At 47.9% G+C, this 18,210-nt stretch overlaps 1 protein-coding gene across 2 annotated transcripts in view; it reads right to left on the minus strand.

The window, feature by feature from the left end:
- The window catches only part of LOC109482821 (carbohydrate sulfotransferase 1-like), a 38,555-nt gene that overhangs the window by 15,744 nt on the left and 4,601 nt on the right, over positions 1-18,210 (minus strand). The window contains exon 1 of one of the 2 annotated variants that reach the window (XM_019785664.1): positions 4,675-4,762. The exons of the other annotated variant lie outside the window; for it this stretch is intronic. The gene's annotated coding sequence lies outside the window, so the exon portion shown is untranslated. Of the gene's footprint in view, positions 1-4,674; positions 4,763-18,210 lie in introns of those variants that run through there. 2 annotated transcript variants of the gene reach the window in all.

Consider the following 18,210-nt stretch of genomic DNA (forward strand, 5'->3'; position numbering starts at 1 on the left):
TTGCATGCGTATAATGTAAACAAAAACAGCGATCGCTCGTATACAAATGTAGAATAATATTGTATACAATATTTATAGTTAATAAGACATCTAATCAATGTTAATTAGTCAATCACTAATTTATAAACTGTCATCATGGAGGCAATACAGTGTTGTGTAAGTATAGTAAAGTTAGAACACAAAGAAGAACAGACAGAATTATAAATCATCAATTTATTCACAGCTTGATCAATTTCTTAAGAACCCATTCTGTTGATGTCTCACACTCAGTCACAGCACGACACTGTGACTCTCAGGCCGCCGCCATCTTTGTCACCTTTGACCTGACAGGGGGACCGTCCATTATAAAAGGGGAGGGGTGTAAGTTTTCCACACAGCAAAAGTTGCAGTATAAAACACAGCAAAAGTTGCAGTGTAAAACACCAAAAGTTGCAGTGTAAAACAGCAAAAGTTGCAGTGTAAAACACAGCAAAAGTTGCAGTGTAAAACACAGCAAAAGTTGCAGTGTAAAACACAGAAAAAGTTGCAGTGTAAAACACCCAAAGTTGCAGTGTAAAACACCAAAAGTTGCGGTGTAAAACACCAAAAGTTGCGGTGTAAAATTTTGTACTTGTCGGCCACGGTAACATACATTCGGCCACATGGCGGTCAACTTATAGCGAAGGAGTAATAAACTTTGGTCCTTACCGACAAACGAACAGACATCATGCCAATTGATGCCTTTCCTGAGTTGATTACAAGAGCCTGTGACATCTACAAGTCTAGCATACATGTTGTAACATACATGCTAAACTATAGAGGGGCTATGGTATAATTTCCTTGGGGGCGTGGCCCGCCCTAGACTCGCGGCCGGGGAGCTGGCCTAGCCTGCGTGGGCTCTGAAAACGGTCTGGCATCAAGGCTAGTACAAGCCCTGCAGACAGGTCAGAGAGCCTTTCATAAATTGTTTTGCAAAGACGTGTCTGAAAAAGCAGGCGGCCGCCCATAGGAACTCTTGGGCCGACGTAAGCGCCTTCAGTCGAATTGGTCTCCTGCTAGACTGCTGCTAGGTCCTGTCGGTTCCGTCCTAAGAATTTGAGACATTGTGAAAAGTGCCGCTGACTGCCCAAACCGCCAGCCTAGATCAGCCGAGAGCTGCCGCGCCATGTGGCGGGACAACTGGCAACTGGCAACACCGACTGCGCCGACACAGTTGTTGTGGCGGATTAGCTTGTTGCAACTTCAATACTAGTATGTGGCTACAGGGCCACACATGGACAAATTTTGCCGACCGACAGGCCGACATATGGACAAACTGTGCCGACACAGTTGTTGTTGTGGCGGACTTGTTGCAAATTCAATATGTAGCGACAGAACCGACACAGTGCCGACACAGTTGTTGTAGCAAACATGTCGAAACCAAAGAGGTAGCGACAGGGCCAACACGTGGAAAAACTGTGCCGAAACAGTTGTTGTGGCGAATGTGTAGCAATTTCAACACACAGTGACAGAACCAACACATGGATAAACTGTGCGGACAGAAAGGTTGTGTCGAATCACGGTGTAGCAATTCAAAGATGAACTGCCAGAACTTGACCGATCTAAGCCGACACAGTTGTTGTGGCAAACATGTTGCAAATCGGCGACCGGACCAACACGTGAAAAATCTGTGGCGACGCGGCTGTCATCTCTTTCCACAAAACCAACAACTATAAGTTAAATTCATCTTGGGAGACTTCACCACTTGTTTTCACCGGGCTTGCTAAAACGCAATGAATATGTCATCAGCCTCCTTGACTGTCCCCAGAAGACGTTTTCTTTACAGAAAGTCTTAAAGTGTCCGTGATGACAGCTCTGGACATGTTTCACTCTCACAGACGCCATGTTTGTGTTCGAACTCACGCACGGGGGTCACAGGTCAGGTTCGACACAACAGGCATCATGGGAGCGTGTGACGTCAGGGTCACGGGGTCATCACTCCGGAGAACGGTTACCCGAGAAGGTCAGTGTTGTCCAAGGTCAAAATGTCGGAATAGAAACAGGAACTCTCAGCTTTGTGTGTGGACTTCGGGGAATAAAATTACTTCTTAAGCTGGTCGGGGTTTGGACTGAATAGATAAAACAAACGGTAAGACTAGCAACAACCATTAGCCGAAATTCCGAAGGGAGTCTGGGAGTTTTTCGAGATCAAGAAGGACAAAAAAAAGCATCAAAGGAAAATCGATTGAACTTCCTTGGTATGGCTTAAGAAAATCGGCTTCCTTCACAAAGGACAAATCAACTGACACATCGCTATCGCAGGATGTCAAACAACCACCGAGCCAGTTACGCCGGCCTAGCATAGCCTCCACCAGGCCTTTCTACGGGAATACGGATCGTAGAATTCGGCAAAAAGGAGAGTAAAATTGGCCCATGGAGTCCGGCCGCGGGAGGTACTAGTAGTTTCTTTCCCTCCGAACTGCGCGGTGGCCAAACTCCCCCGGCAATTATTCTCCTATATATAGCCAGCGTAGTTAGTCTGGTAGAGACTAGGCCTAGCATGTATTTTGTAGATCTAGTTAATAACTGTCCACATTCACTAACAATGCCGGATCTGAACCTGCATGTTCCGACCAGGACCGATGCCATGTTGATGACAGTCAGTCCAAGACTTATCAGATGAAACCAACTCAACTCAGCAGCAGCAATAGGCACTCTCCTAGCAGAGGTTGATTGGGAGGATTTGTACCGTTTTCTGACAGACGGCCCAATCTCAGTATTATACTGTCTTGTCAGTTGCATGGTTACGGCTATGCCACTGAAAGATCTGCTTGGAGATTAGCAAAATTGAAATAGCAATACGGACTGAATATATATAGACCTCCCAAAGGGCAAAAATTAGTCGGCCTTTGGGTGGCTGCTTGGACCTCTTCTTATCGGCTTTAGTTGTTTGGTAGATTAGTCAGCCTTGTTTGGCCGATTTCTGCTCTTTCTTTGGACCGCAGGGGGTTGCGTGGAAATCACCAATTAAGGGGGTTAGAGTTAGACCACACAAACTACGTTCTGTGGATGGTATCCTAGGGAAACTACAAATCTGGTGGAAGTGACAAAAAGATGACGGAAGGGCCCATTGACAGATCATCCTGTCAACAGCAGAACAGTTTGCACTATTGAAAGGATCATAATAACAACAGATTTTGTACTGTTGATGATCCTGTCAATAGTGCAAACTTTTCTGCTATTGACAGGATCATCTTGTCGATAACCATTTCTTCCATCATTAACTAGTTTTAGAGACGTTTCGACATTACAGTAGCCCCGTTTTGCGATGGTTTACGAGGGGATCACGACAGCTTCCCGATTTCCGGCAACCACCAGACAACACGAATTAAACCACCATAAACGAACTTAACGGCACTTTGATCAGGTTAACTACATGTAAGCGGCACTGAAAACTCCACAAAAGTGTCATGGAGATAGTCTCTACCAGACTAACTATACTGGCTATACAGTACAGGAGAATATTTGCCAGGGGAGTTTGGCCGCCTTGTTGACTGGCCGCGGAGGGAAAGAAACTACCTCCCCGCGGCCGGACTCCCTTGGTCAATTTTACTTTTTTTTTGCCGAATTATACGATCCGTATTCCCGTAGAAAGACCTGATGGAGGCTATCATTGAGACGGCCTGGTCGGTTAAACATACTAGTAGTAGGCTAAACTCAGAGAACACATCAACCTTCTTCGTGCTGTCTTATACCCATAACCAATACCAAGTAAGTGTTACAGGACGTCTACTTATCAAGTACATCGAAGAAAAGCGTAAACCACGAAAAATACAGTAGTATTAAGGTCAGTTGATTTGTACCGGAAACTGTATAGATAGCACTAATGGAACATGTTGTCAACAGAGTTAGGGTAAGGCTCATGGTTAGACAGCTTAGCGGGTATCAGGCTGTATTAAAATTTCCTTGGGGACATGTTGGCCTAGTCTCCACCAGGCTCCTTTTGCAGGCTGAATAAATAGTAGGAATCGGCCTAAAAAAAGGGGATATAATTGGCTAGGGGCAGGCAAAATGGAGCTTCTCTGGGCGGCTACCTTCTCTGGCCAATGATATCCCCTTTTTAGGCAGATTTCTACTACTTATTCAGCTTGCAAAAGGAGCCTGGTGGAGACTAATGTTGGCCCTAGAGTTGAGGAGCTGGCCTGTGTTGCCGCTGGCCCCTGGCAACAGTCTGGCACCCAGGCTAACGCCAAGCAGATGTTGGGAGAGAAGATTTTTGTCACTTACAAATTAGTCTGATTTAGGCTCTATGTGTAAGAAAAGCGGTAGGCAGAAAATAGCCTGGTTACCAAACTGACCAAACCTGTTTTAGCTTCCGAGTCCTACATCCTCTCTAATCTCCAAGCAGATCCCCATCGGTGGCAAAAAGACAGTATCAAATTCGCCAGGCAGTATCCATTAGCCAGAGAAGCTCCGCGGCCACCGACAGGACAAAAAAAAACGGCCATATATAAAAACGGTAACGATCATTCCCCCACAACCTCTGCTTGGAGAGTACATCCTCTCCGCAAATAGGATTGGAGAGGATGTAGGACTCGGGAGCTAAATTCAGCTTTTTCGGTAGCTAAATTCAGGCTAACAGAAAACGCCAGGGGATAAAACCCTACATCTGCTTGGAGATTAGCTGAAGGGGGGGGGGTGACACGGACGACTCACCAGCATCCCCGGGCCCGCCGCGTCACTCCCGGCGGGGGCAAGTCGCTCTCTGCCCGCCGACATCCGCGCGGCCTCGCGCCCCTCACTCCTGCCCAGCCGACCACACACGTTCCGCCAACCGCGGCCGCCACTCGCCTGCAGTCCCGCGTTAAAAAAAAACCTGGCTCAATGCCGAGGAAGCGGTCTCCAACACCTCAGCAACCTGCTGTAGATCCAGTAAAGCAATTTTCCGTATCCGCTATGTCTGGTAGGACGGACGGACGCCACACGTCACCGCCAGAACAACTCTAGTACGGACTGAAGACGAAACACGTCGACCAGATAGCTGTGCCCGACGCACGCACGCGATTGGTCAGAACCCGAGGCGTCGCCATGGTAACGTGCGTACGATTGGCTGGCAATGTTCGGTAAGGAGGGATGTCTTAATTGTTTTAGTCTGGAGACGCCAGCAGATGCTGGTAGCCGGAGCGCCGAGGTGGAAGAAATCGCGATGACAGGTCTTATCATCACAAGACGCGCGCACTGAGAGATCCGCAGACTCTGAGGAAATCCGGGTCTAAGATAGATCAAGGTCAAGTCTAAGACGTTTGTCTTGAGGCGCTGAGATATGGTCTGACGCGACCAACGGAACTCTAGTCGGGACTCGGGCCCGGGTCGGCTCGCGTCGGCATCTTTTGCCCACAATTTCTGCCTTTTTGCTAAGCCCAGCTTAGGACAGAAGCAGGCATAGCGAGTAGAATCTATTGTAGGCGACATCTACGTGCGTATTGATGATACCTGCAGTGCTACAAATCTGACATAAACAGAAAACCCAGAACAACATTGTAAAAATATCATCTCACACCACAAACAAATTTCACAAAACCAAGCGACCAGCCGTTACCGTTACACGACCCCCGCCCCCCCCCCCGTGTCATGAGTCTTTGGCTAAATGAAGTTTTGACACGTGTACCGAAGACGAACGATGAAGAAAACTGTTAACACTACCACAACGCCCCACCTTCTGTTGTATGAACATTTGGCACGGATCTTAGAGACTGAAAAGTGTTGAGAAATTGCAAACTTCACAACAGATGTTCACAGTAAACCAGAGAAGCTACATCAGTGTGCAACCTGTCACGGCTAACACCACACTGTGTCAAAACCAATAAACCTCTCCTAATCTAACGAACTAAAGGGTGTATGTATACTGTGTATAGTCTGTAGCTTTATGCACAGTGCATGTATATGTCTATACTGTTACTGTGTCAGATTGTACCTGAAAAAAGTTAGAAATAAACTTGTTTGTGTCCCAGTAAGATTCCCATGCAATAGCTCTAGTTCTCAGAGTTCTCAGAACACAGGGTCATTAAAAATGTAACATCTAACTTAAGCAGATCCTACGGTGGCAAGGCTGTAACCATGGGCCAAAGGAGTGACCACTAGACACCGATGGACGATGGTCACTCCTTGACCAATGGATACTACCTTGCCACTTTAGGATCTGCTTGGAGATTAGAAAAATTCGCCAGAAGCTGTCATGCATGTCGTGAAAGTCGCTCAGCCGAGGCATGTTTGGCGTTTATATCTCCCTACAGCCTGTAAAATAACACGTTATGGCTGGAGGCGCGCTTTCCCGGATCATTTACTCGGCTTAGGGACGTCAGGAGGTGAGGCCGAACCGACTCAATCATGGGGATAACATCACCATGAGTTTCGTTTTGATGTTTTCAACTAACTGCGGGTTACCCCCAAAACCCTACAGAGGTGACAAGGTGGTCTTGTGGTTAGGGTGGTTGTTATAAGTCGGTGGAATCTGAAGGTTTTGGCAGGTCTCTATGCTGTATCCTTGGGAAAGAAGCTTTTACCCTGTCGTTATTGTTAAGCTGTTAAGCTGTGGATAAATATTATAAAATGTGTCTGGCAAAAAAACGTGCTATTTTGTTTTCAAATTGAGTAAAGTGGAGGATCTTAAACTGACGTAAATGGCTGATGAAGTCATGAAGTCATGTTCGCCTGTCCGTGCGCCACACCTGGCCCTTGTGTACCTGAAGTGGTTCTCACCTGAACCAGCCTTATAAGTTACCGTTTACACCTGTGCAGTTCAGTACATATGTATCCACGAGGCTAAGAACACTAGAGTTTACCACTGGACTTATCAACCTAGGATCGGGGTTTCAAAGAGGAACTCGTTGCCACCTCAGTAGGGGCATCATCACTAGATAGATGTGTAAAGGTTAGGTGTAACCCTAACAGGTCATGCGAATTCGGTGTGATATAGCCAGATGCCGCCGCGCCGCGTCCCTGCAAAGCTGGGGTTGCACGCCGAAGGGCGGTTATACTGGCTATGTTGATACAGATACAGATACAGAAGCTGGTGTGTTATGCCGAAGGGCGGTCATACCGGCTATACAGATACAGAAGCTGGCGTGTTACGCCGAAGGGCGGTTATACCGGCTATACAGATACAGAAGCTGGCGTGTTACGCCGAAGGGCGGTTATACCGGCTATACAGATACAGAAGCTGATGTGTTATGCTGAAGGGCGGTCATACCGGCTATACAGATACAGAAGCTGGTGTGTTACGCCGAGAGTGTGGTTGTACCGGCTATGTAGATACAGATACAGATACAGAAGCTGGTGTGTTACGCCGAAGGGCGGTTATATGTACTGGCTATGTAGATACAGATACAAGTACACGTTGCAAGTCCCCAAGAATACATCTTTCCCACGCAAGACATTCACACGTGGAACTTAAAGACATACGTCAATGTCAAGACGGAATGTCCTCCTTCAGGCACGTCTTAAAACGCGTACCCAGATTTAGTTACATCTCAAGATGTGGCCATTTGTCTTAAAGCGGCTTCTCATTGACGTCATGATGATTACAATTTGAATTTTGATATCTAGCAGCCATGTTGGTGGGTAAGTGGGTTAGGGCAGCAGCCATGTTGGCGTGTTTGACAGACATAATACTAATAAACAAACAAACAAACAAACAAACAAACATACTCTATATAACATGGCGCAACTGACGGTATATGAAAAGCCTGTATATAAGGGCATTAAAGTGGGGCCTCGATTAAAGAAATTCATGACTATGGAAATCAATCAACCTTATTAATAAATGAATAAATAAATGAACCTTATTAAATCTCCTTTGTAAAATTTAAGACCCTAACTCGGGGTGGAAGGTATGGGCAAGGGAACAGCCTGGCATCCAGGCTATCAAAACCTGCTTCCACCAGACATCTGCTTGGACAGTGTTTAACAGTTACGCTGTCCGTCATCACTCTGCAGCACGTGGGGAGCGTCTCACGTCACGTTTGTAACGAGGGCCCCACAGGTACGGGGAACGGCTGTAGGAACCAGCCGCGCATTCCCCGCATTCCTGCAGGACAGGCTCACCGCACAGGTCCGTCCCAGCCGGCGGGGACTTGTGAGAGGAAGGCCGAGGAAGTCAGGTCGGTCAGCCCGATGGTCAGCGGGGTAAGGAAGCTATTAGTTCCGCTCGCTGCTTTCGCCGGCGACGGGTCAGGGCGGGTCACGGTCAAGGGTGGACTCAAGGAAGATGCGTGACTTGCACTTAAGAACACAGACTTTCTCAGGGTAGCCTGGGTGCCAGACTGTTTCCAGGGCCTACATTGGCCAGCTCTTCGGCTCCAGGACCAACATGCTAGCCTGAGTGTCAGACTGTTTCCAGGACTTACACAGGCCAATTCCCCGGCTCAAGGGCCTACAAGCTAGCCTGGGTGCCAGACTGTTTCCAAGGCCCACACAGGCCAGTTGCTGGGCTCTTTGGGCCAACATCATTGAACCTGTCCCCAAAGAAATTTTGCCACCGCCCTCTCAGTTAGGCCCTGATCCACACGCTAGCTAACTCTGGGCCTAACTTGCTATGGGTCTAGTATCTTGAGTTCTTGACTATAATTTAGTCGGAGAAAAGGTTTCTCTACTGTCAGCGCCTACCACGGCCAAGGGCAATCTCATCATGACCAAGGTAATGCGTGACTACTACTGAAGAACACAGACTTTCTCAGGGAAGTAAAACAGCATAAACCTGAGTCGTCGTCAATCTGCACAGCTCGGCGCGCATTCCGGGGGTGAGAGGGGTCCCAGGGGGTAAGGCCGGGGTCCCAGGGGGTAAGGCCGGGGGCGGGGGGCGGCTGACCTCGGGTTAGGGTCACGGTCAAGGGCGACTGGTGCGCTCTGGGTGGCGCGGTGGCACATGGGAAGGGAAGGTTCCAGTTTTAGCTTATCCGATCTGAAGTAACGGGAACCTGCAAATTTCCTTTTCCTTTTTTGTTTGTTTGTTTTCTTACCATAGCCCCCTGTCAAATATCCAATGTAAAGATACATAAAAGTTCCACATTAATGTCTACATGTATATAAAGGCAAAATCAAATAAATAACCAATGAACACGCTCATTGTTCGTAGGCCAATAGACAGGCCAGTCCCGAGTTAGGCCGAGGAGCTAGCCTGTATACTGGCCCTGGCAACAGTCTGGTACCCAGGCTAGCCCTGGAGCCGAGGAGCTAGCCTGTATACTGGCCCTGGCAACAGTCTGGCACCCAGGCTAGCCCTGGAGCCGAGGAGCTGGCCTGTATACTGGCCCTGGCAGCAGCCTGGCACCCAGGTTAGCCCTGGAGCCGAGGAGCTGGCCTGTATACTGGCCCTGGCAACCGTCTGGCACCCAGGCTAGCCCTGGAGCCTTGGAGCTAGCCTGCATGCTGGCCCTGGCAACAGTCTGGCACCCAGGCTAGCCATGGATCCGAGGAGCTAGCCTGTATACTGGCCCTGGCAACAGTCTGGTACCCAGGCTAGCCTGTATACTGGCCCTGGCAGCAGCCTGGCACCCAGGCTAGCCATGGATCCGAGGAGCTGGCCTGTATACTGGCCCTGGCAACAGCCTGGCACCCAGGCTAGCCATGGATCCGAGGAGCTAGCCTGTATACTGGCCCTGGCAACAGTCTGGTACCCAGGCTAGCCTGTATACTGGCCCTGGCAACAGTCTGGCACCCAGGCTAGCACCACAAGACCAGGGTCGGGTACCGGCGGGTAATTTGATGCAAGTTTGCCCTTCATTTTCATGATAAAAGAATCGGGACGACCTCAGTCGGCAAGGTCATCTGTCAAGGACGTTACCAACAGACTGTGGCTAAATAAGAACTGACAGCAGATATACTGCTGTGCCACTTTCGTCGTTAGAATAAAAAAAGGCTACAATATTTGGGGCTACAAATTTCGTCTTGTTCTGGTACTTGTTTCCTCTTTCGCTCCTTGGCTAAAGTCAGTCATGCACATTCTTTCTTTCTCTTGCACTTGACCATTTTTCAAGTATGCCCTTGTACACATACACGGCAGTTGACTGTGGCAGGACTTGTAACAGAAGTTGCAACCGTTTCGCCACATGTGTAGCTAGACTCCAGTGTTTGCCACACGACGTCCCGGTGTTACTGTTAGTAGCGTTATTTTCCTACCTGCTACATTAGTAACGTTTTTGTTGCAATGTTACCCACCATGGGTGGACTTCCGTGTGGCCTGGTATGTTCTACCGCACGATGTGTGCACGTTAAGTCTCTCACTAACAATAACGTCTTTCATTCACGTCTGCAACAAATCACAACTATCGCAGGTTTGGGCCACATTTCTTCATTTTCCTCGTTCTCAGACACTTTCTAGTGAAAATTTACCAAGAAATTTCAGTATGAAATAGGAGGGCTGAAAAGAAAACTTGAACGACATTTTGGCTACATCCAGTCCCTGAAAATGTGTGTACCAACTACCAAGGTACAGAATTTTCCCTAAAACAAGATGTTTTCATGTTAGTACGATGCTTAACTTTATTCCAACACATTGGTACACAAGGATCAAATTTTCAACGACCACTGTCGCCTTTATCAGGATAAGAATAAAGGCGCGAATGAAGGCGACAGTGGTCGTTGAAAATGTGATCCTTGTGTACCCTTTGTGTTTTAATAAAGTTAAGCATCGTGCTATGATTACCACCAACACATAAACACATACATGTATGAACTTTGGAATCTATGATAATGTTGATTCTTCAATACAGCATTATTTCTTATATACGAGAACCAACACATTGCGTTGGTGTGGCCTTATTTGCACCAGTGCCGTACTATGATTACCCACATACATACATGTATGAACTCCATGACAATGTTGATTTTTCAGTACACCAATTCTAAAAAAATATCCGAGAACCAACACACCGCGTTGGTGTGGCCTTATTCGCCCCAGCGCCGTACGTGGCGAGAGGTCAGGCTAACGAAGCCCGTTAATCTAGCCCAGACCGCCCGTGTTACCTGTGTCATCCGGACCGCCGGGCTGCCCGTGGCCCTTCCCGCTGACCTGTGTGTGCAGACCCCGCTACATCCCAGGGAGAACCGCGGAGGAAAACTTCCCGGACGGGCTGGCTTGGGGGGTACCGTGGTGAGGCTGTTCTGTCGGCGGGAGGGGGTGAGGAGGGCTGCCGAAGGCTCCAGAAGCGCGCTGCGGTGAGTCTGTGACAAACTTACGGGACCGGACTGCACGAGATCAGGTGCGGCGACCTCCACTACACTTACTTACTAGTACTACAGGCCAAGCGGCTGCTGAGACCGTCTACGGAAGGGTGTGGTAGGGGGCTTCAGCGAAACCTGTTCTGCATCGAAAGCGTCAACTCACTCGGATTAAGGACCCATCTCGTCGAAAAGCTTTGAAAGAGTATGCAGGAGGAATGCTCTTAATCATTCTAATTTTGTTTAGGGGCGAATTTAAAATCACATAGTTTGGAACAGTCATCCGGCATTTGGTGAACCCCCTCCATGCCCCTTTATTAAATGCATTCACAAGGATGGACAAATCTCGTCCTGGTGAGATGCACCAGTAAACTCCAAGCAGATGTTGGGTGGAAAATCGTGTCGCTTTGTGAGGTTGACTAACACCTGTCAAAGAAGGCCGGCTACCAGAAAACGTCAAGTCTTGTTTCTCTCCTATGCCTGTGCTTAAACATGAAAGCGGTCAAGAAGTCAAAACTATAACTCGGTCCTGATATAAAGTACTATTGATTTGATTTGATTTGATTTGATTTGATTTGATTTGATTTGATTTGATTTGATTTGATTTGATTTATTGAAATTGCAACAGTGCAATACACTTGGGGCACAGACAGCTGTTGCTGGTGTTGTGTCCCGCACATATATATATATAGAAACAGACAATATTTTCACTTGAGTTAAGTGGGGCTAGTCGTGTAAAGTGTCTTTCCCAAGGGCACAAGTTCTATTGAGTCGGCACAAGAACCTCCTTACCGCCAGACCGCACAGTTACGCCTGACCACGGACAGACAAGCGGCAACGAGTTCTGACCTCATATGACCCTCAGGCCTCGGGTTTTACTTGTGCTTTGCTAGCAACTAGTTAACGAAAGTTATCAACCTAGTAACTATGTTTAAAAGTTTAAGTCCTTCTCGCACCAGACGGTGCATAGGGCCGCGCCCAGCTCAGGTTCAATAGCCCTTGGGCCACACAGTTGTGAACTCACTACAGCAGGGGCCTTGTCCACTGGTAATGGTATGTGTTCAACTCCCATACTCTTTCCCAAATACTGCGTGCTAAGCAGAGAAATCAGTATGTACCATATTTTTGATCCGACAGGGGATCGAACTCACGACTATCCCCGTGCAAGGCTGAGCACTCTACCCACTTGGCCATCGCCCGTTGCTAACTAACTACAAGATTTCCTTTGAAACGTCGACGAAACTGGAATTTCCCTTCACTACATTTTCACTGCAGCTGTGAGAGAGAAGATTTAACAGAAAGGTCGTCAGATTTCGGCATGGTCAGGATTTCTCTAAGTGGCTCGATCATCATTATCTCCTAGGGGGTATAGCAAATCTAGTAATGATCGGTACCCCCTCGGCCTCCAGGGGTCAGTCTAAGGACACGGGCTGGAGGTTTCAATAAACTGGTTGTCGTCAAAATTATCTATTTTTGTGGACCACAAAAAAGAAATGGCAGTGGGCCAGGGTGTATTTGTAACGTTTTATACAAAAACATATATAACCTCGGAAGTTCTACTGCAGTACCAAGGACAGCTGCCGACATCTAACCATCGTAGCAAAAAAGAAATCAGCACATCGAATCTTCGAATGTCCTGCTACCCTCTAAGTCTTCCTCATGATTCAAGCAACCAGTCACTGAGATCTGGGAATGGTTGTCTGGAGTTTATAGAGGTGTAGGCTCTTGGGGAGGATACCCAATCTACTCTCCAAGCAGAGGTTGGTGGGGAAGGTTGTGACCTTTCTATCATATGGCCCGTCGATCACTGAGCCTCCATAGCATGCCAAAAACTGGGGGGTTTGGGGGTTTTCATGGTCTTTGGGGGCTTTTATGTGCTATTTTCTGATTGCATATAGACAACATAGCCAGCCTGGTTGAATTAGAACTGGGCTGATCAGAAAACAGCCGAAGACCACCAAACCCCCAGTTCTATAAGCCTGCTACAGAAGCTATGGCCCGGTGGTAAGAAGCGACAGAAAACGGGGCATAAGATAGGTCACAATTTTCCCCACCAACCTCTGCTTGGAGAGTAACCTACCAGCCCCTGACAGCGAGAGATTGTGTAACAGAAGCTGGTGTGTTCCCTGATGTAAAATGAAAAGGCGGTGAGGTGATCTTTGTTTTGCCCTCTCAGCGGCAGCCTTCACGCCCGGGTACCCTGAACACCACACGTACAGCATGTCACTAACGGTTTACACTCCGGGCTAATTAAACCTCAGTGTTACGGCTCCCTACAGAGCTTCTCCCAAAACACCACTCTGCTGGGTGGGTGATGAACTGATGATGGAAACGTAGCCTCTACCAGGCTCCGCGGATCGTTGGAAAAATGGTAAAAATTGGCCGAAATATTAAAAGGGATAGTATACCAGAGAAGATCCCGGGCAATAGAAGATCCAATTCGCGACCCACGGGATGTTCTCTATTATACTATCCCTTTGTTTCGGCCAGTTTCTACTATTTTTCCAGCGATCCGCGGTGCCTGGTAGAGGCTATTGGAAATGCGCGGGAAAACAAGGTAACCGGAGATGGCAGACTTCAACCCCATTTGTCTTTGTGCCTTTCGACCTTTGCAATCCCGAAAATAGACGCTGTGATGAGGATGTATGGTACAGATGTGTTGTTTATATTCAGACAGACAGACAGACAGGCGCACATACAAGATTAGAAAGGAAAGAGGGAGTAAAAGAATAGAAAAGAGAAGAAAGAAAAGTAGACATTCATCACATTGCAATGAATTGTGTATATTATCAGAATCGCAGACAGACAGACGCACATACAGGCAGACAGAGAGACAGACAAAATTAGAAAGGAGAGAGGGAGCGAAAGAATAGAAAAGGGAAGAAAGAAAAGTAGACAGACCTTCACATTGGTGCATTTGAACCAATTGTGTATATTATCAGAATCACAGACAAACAGGGAAAGGAGAGAGGGAGTGAAGGAACAGAAAACGGAAGAAAGAAAGGTCGACTGATCTTCACATTTGAACATTCGAAAAAATTGAGGGACTGCAGCAGTTTGAAAGCGTCAGAAACCCAGGCCGAGAAGACATCAGGCCTACACCATGTCCTGAACCACTGACGCCCTCCGTAGCCTCCATAGAAGGCTTATAGAACTGGGGGTTTGGTGGTCTTCGGCTGTTTTCTGATTAGCCTCCGTAGCAGGCTTATAGAACTGGGGGTTTGGTGGTCTTCGGCTGTTTTCTGATTAGCCTCCGTAGCAGGCTTATAGAACTGGGGGTTTGGTGGTCTTCGGCTGTTTTCTGATTAGCCTCAGTAGCAGGCTTATAGAACTGGGGGTTTGGTGGTCTTCGGCTGTTTTCTGACAGTCTGATTAGCCCTGTTCTAAAAACGGGGGTAATTCAACCAGGCCGGCTATGTTGTCTATATGCAATCTGAAAATAGCACATAAAAGCTCCCAAAGACCATAAAGACCCCAAAACCCACAGTTTTTGGCATGATATGGAGGCTACGCTACACTCCGCGTTGGTTTTGCAGCCTGCTCCTAGTCAAACCTGGCCGTGTTTATTTTGCGTTTCTGGTTGTTTCTGTAGCAACAGAACGTTAGAGTCTAGAGTTCACGCCGACGCAGGCGCCACGCAGTGGAGCGTAGCAGTAAGTAATATACTCCGCGGAAACTTCTGTTGTATAGTCAACAGATATCATCCGTGGGAGGTGCAGTTGCGTTGTCTAACCGCTAGATGGCGGTTTCGTGAGTCTTCTACCCTACATCTACTTGGATAGTCTCCGGAGTAACTACGCTGGCTATATATAGGAGAATATTTGCCCGGGAGTTTGGCCGCCTTGTAGGTTTGACTGGCCACTTCGGAGGGAAAGAAACTACCTCCCCGCGGCCGGACTCCCTTGGCCAATTTTACTCTCTTTTTGGCCGAATTCTACGATCCGTATTCCCGTAGAAAGGCCTGGTGGAGGCTACTACTTGGAGACCAGGACTTGACGAACGTGCCAAATCACACGCACTCCTCAAGTCCAGACGTCATCGAACTTCCGCAAATTTACTGTGGGGTCCGGTCCTCTGGTTGTTTTGTTATAGTTGGCCTTCTCGTGTTATAGTAAGGACTTAGATATCAGCAAAGTGAACCTCTGTAAAAACACCGATGACACGAAAATGAAGAAATACTGCGTCTCCGTTGCCAGTTGCAGGGTTATTATAATAACTCAGAGATAACGAAGAATTTCCGTTTAATATTTCCACAACCTGTGTAACTTCCAAAGTTAACGCATGCAGTGGTTCAATGTTTCTGGTACTCTTTGACTTTTTCTTAATGTATCACTCCTCTGTTTTCTTTTCTATACGTTTTCTTTAATATAAGTACTTTGTTGATAGGATAATGCCAGGATCATGCGCGCGTGAATGTTATACCCCAAACTGCACCAGTCTGACCCTAGTAATGTTGTACAACGCGAGTTACTCCGCGTGGGAAGGTGGTTGGTTCGCTTTGTCTTTTCTTCATATTTCACTCCTGTTTTCCTTTGGGTTGATAGTTGAAAATGCCAGACTCGTGTGATCCAATCTGGCCCTATTGATACATGTATAGCCTCTACCAGGCTTCAAACGCGGCTGGAAAGAGTAGAAAGAGTAGAAAGTAGAGAGAGATAACATGCCAGGGGAGTTGATCCACTCGGGTGCGGCAAGCTGTACTCTCTAGCGGACCAACTCCCCCGGCATGTTATCTGATTTTATTTGGCCAATTTCTACTTTTTCCAGCCTCCTCCCGAAGCCTGGTAGAGGCTAGCCTTATGCCACGTGTTTAATGCCTCTACAGCCCGCGCCGGTCCCAGTCCGTGTGTGGGAGGTTGTGAGGGAGGGAGGTTGTGAGGGAGGGAGGTTCTCCCCTTGACCGCGTGCCCGGACTTGTTAGTTTTCGCAGGCCGCGCGGCAGACTGGTCCTCTGGGGGCACTGGTGACGGACACCACCACCAGAGGGCTACTGGAACTGCGCCAGCTTTCGTTCGTTCGTTCGTTCGTTCGTTCATTCATTCGCTTGTTCGTTCCTTCATCCATCCATCCACCCACCCATTCATCCATCCATCCATCCATCCATCCATCCATCCATCCATCCTTCCATCCATCCATCCATCCATTCGTCAATCCACTCGTTCGTTCGTTCATTCATTCATTCGTTCATCCATTTATTCTTTCCTTTCTTCCTTCCTTCCTTCCTTCCCTCATTCATTCATTCATTCATTCGCTTATCCATCCATATTCTTTCATACATTCACCTTTCGCTGTCTCACGTAACTTACGGTACTGGACAGTCTTTCCTTTGTATCATCGTAACAAGGCGTTGATTTAAACACATGTCAGTACGAACCTGCCTCCCGCTGAGTAGAGACCCGACAGAAAACGCCACACGTACGTACACCGCCCAGTTCTGCTGGTAGAACGTTCAGTGCGCTGATATACCCCCCCCGCCTCCTTAGGGTACCGCTCAGGAGCGAGTTTCCACTGGTTAGAACAACAAACACAACAGAGACAGAACCAAGAGGAGACAGCTTAATTTTGTAGGAGTTGTATGCGATTGTCCTCAAGACCCTTACACAATCGGGCACCTGTCCGAGTCATGCGCTGGCTGCCTAGCCTCTACCAGGCACCGCGGGTCGCTGGAAAAATACTAGTAGTAGAAATTGGCCAAAATAAAGACAAAATTTCCCGTGGGTCGCAAACTGTACATACCCTCTCTCTAAGCCGGCTAACTCCGCTGGTATAGTATTCTCTTTATTTTGGCAAATTTCTACTTATTTTTCTAGCGCTCCGCGGTGCCTGGTAGAGGCTACACACCTACGTAGCCTCCAATACGGATCGTAGAATTCGGCAAAAAGATAGCAAAATTGTCCAGGGGAATTTTGTTTCTTTCCCTCCGAAGCGTGGCCAGTCAAACCTACAAGGCGGCCAAATTCCCCTGGCAAATATTCTCCTATATGTGAGACTGGTGAGGTGAGGTGAGTCTGGTAGAGACTACTACACACCCAGCGCACGCGAAGCCCGCCTTGCTGAAACGCTTTCCGTGTCGCGGATGTTGTGACAGCGAACCTGAGCCGGGTACAGGGCCGGGACATGAACTATAATGGAGGGATTAGCGTGCCGGGGGTTCTGATAAAGGGCGCGGGACGGGCTACCCGCTATTCACCTCAAACAAACATGACATTATCGGGATCACAGGACGCCATTGTGGATTCATACAGGCCACAAACTGCCACATTCGGTAAAGTGTTCACTGTGGCACTTTGTGAGGTACTCGTACGAGTCGCTGTGGCAAATTCATTTTCCCCAAGGCGACTAAAGGGGACTGTTGTAATCAAGTTCTTTATTTATCGCTACCGGTTTAATGTTACGACTTTTCACAGATTGATATCATGATTATATCACTTTTCTTCTATTCCTACAGAAATTTTGCCTCTACCAGGCTTCGGGAGGCGGCTGGAAAGAGTAGAGATCGGTCAAATAGAGAGATAACATTGCGGCAAAATGTATTCTCTAGCGGACCAACTCGCCCGGCATGTTATCTCTCTATTTGACCGATCTCTACTCTTTCCAGCCGCCTCCCGAAGCCTTGTAGAGGCTAATAGAAATTAGGAGAACATGAAATTGGGGAAACGATTCTACAACGATTCTATAAGGCTAGGGTCGGCAGATTGTTCAAGGGTTAGTCGGGTAAGGGCACATGATGTCCGGTACCATTGCCGTGCGATCGCAAGCTGAGGGTATTCCTGTGACAGTTGTGGATGTGTCGTACCAAAGTCTTGGTCGTACAAGTTTCAACTGTCTTGCTACTGTCTTAGACTCCCCTAGAACCTTGTCGGCGATTGGTTGTGTCACAACACGCTTGCAAATGCTGCGTCATTATCAAATTCGTACGATTAACTCCGACGAATATGGGTCCCATTGCCGAAAACACAACATTTTCCCCGCAGGCCTAACCCTAATGTTAGACCCATCGGCCGGGTCAGTTGGTAGCGCCTATAACCCCCCCCC

This window comes from Branchiostoma belcheri, unplaced genomic scaffold, assembly GCF_001625305.1.
Source record: "Branchiostoma belcheri isolate BF01 breed outbred unplaced genomic scaffold, Haploidv18h27 scaffold60, whole genome shotgun sequence".
NCBI lineage: Eukaryota > Metazoa > Chordata > Leptocardii > Amphioxiformes > Branchiostomatidae > Branchiostoma > Branchiostoma belcheri.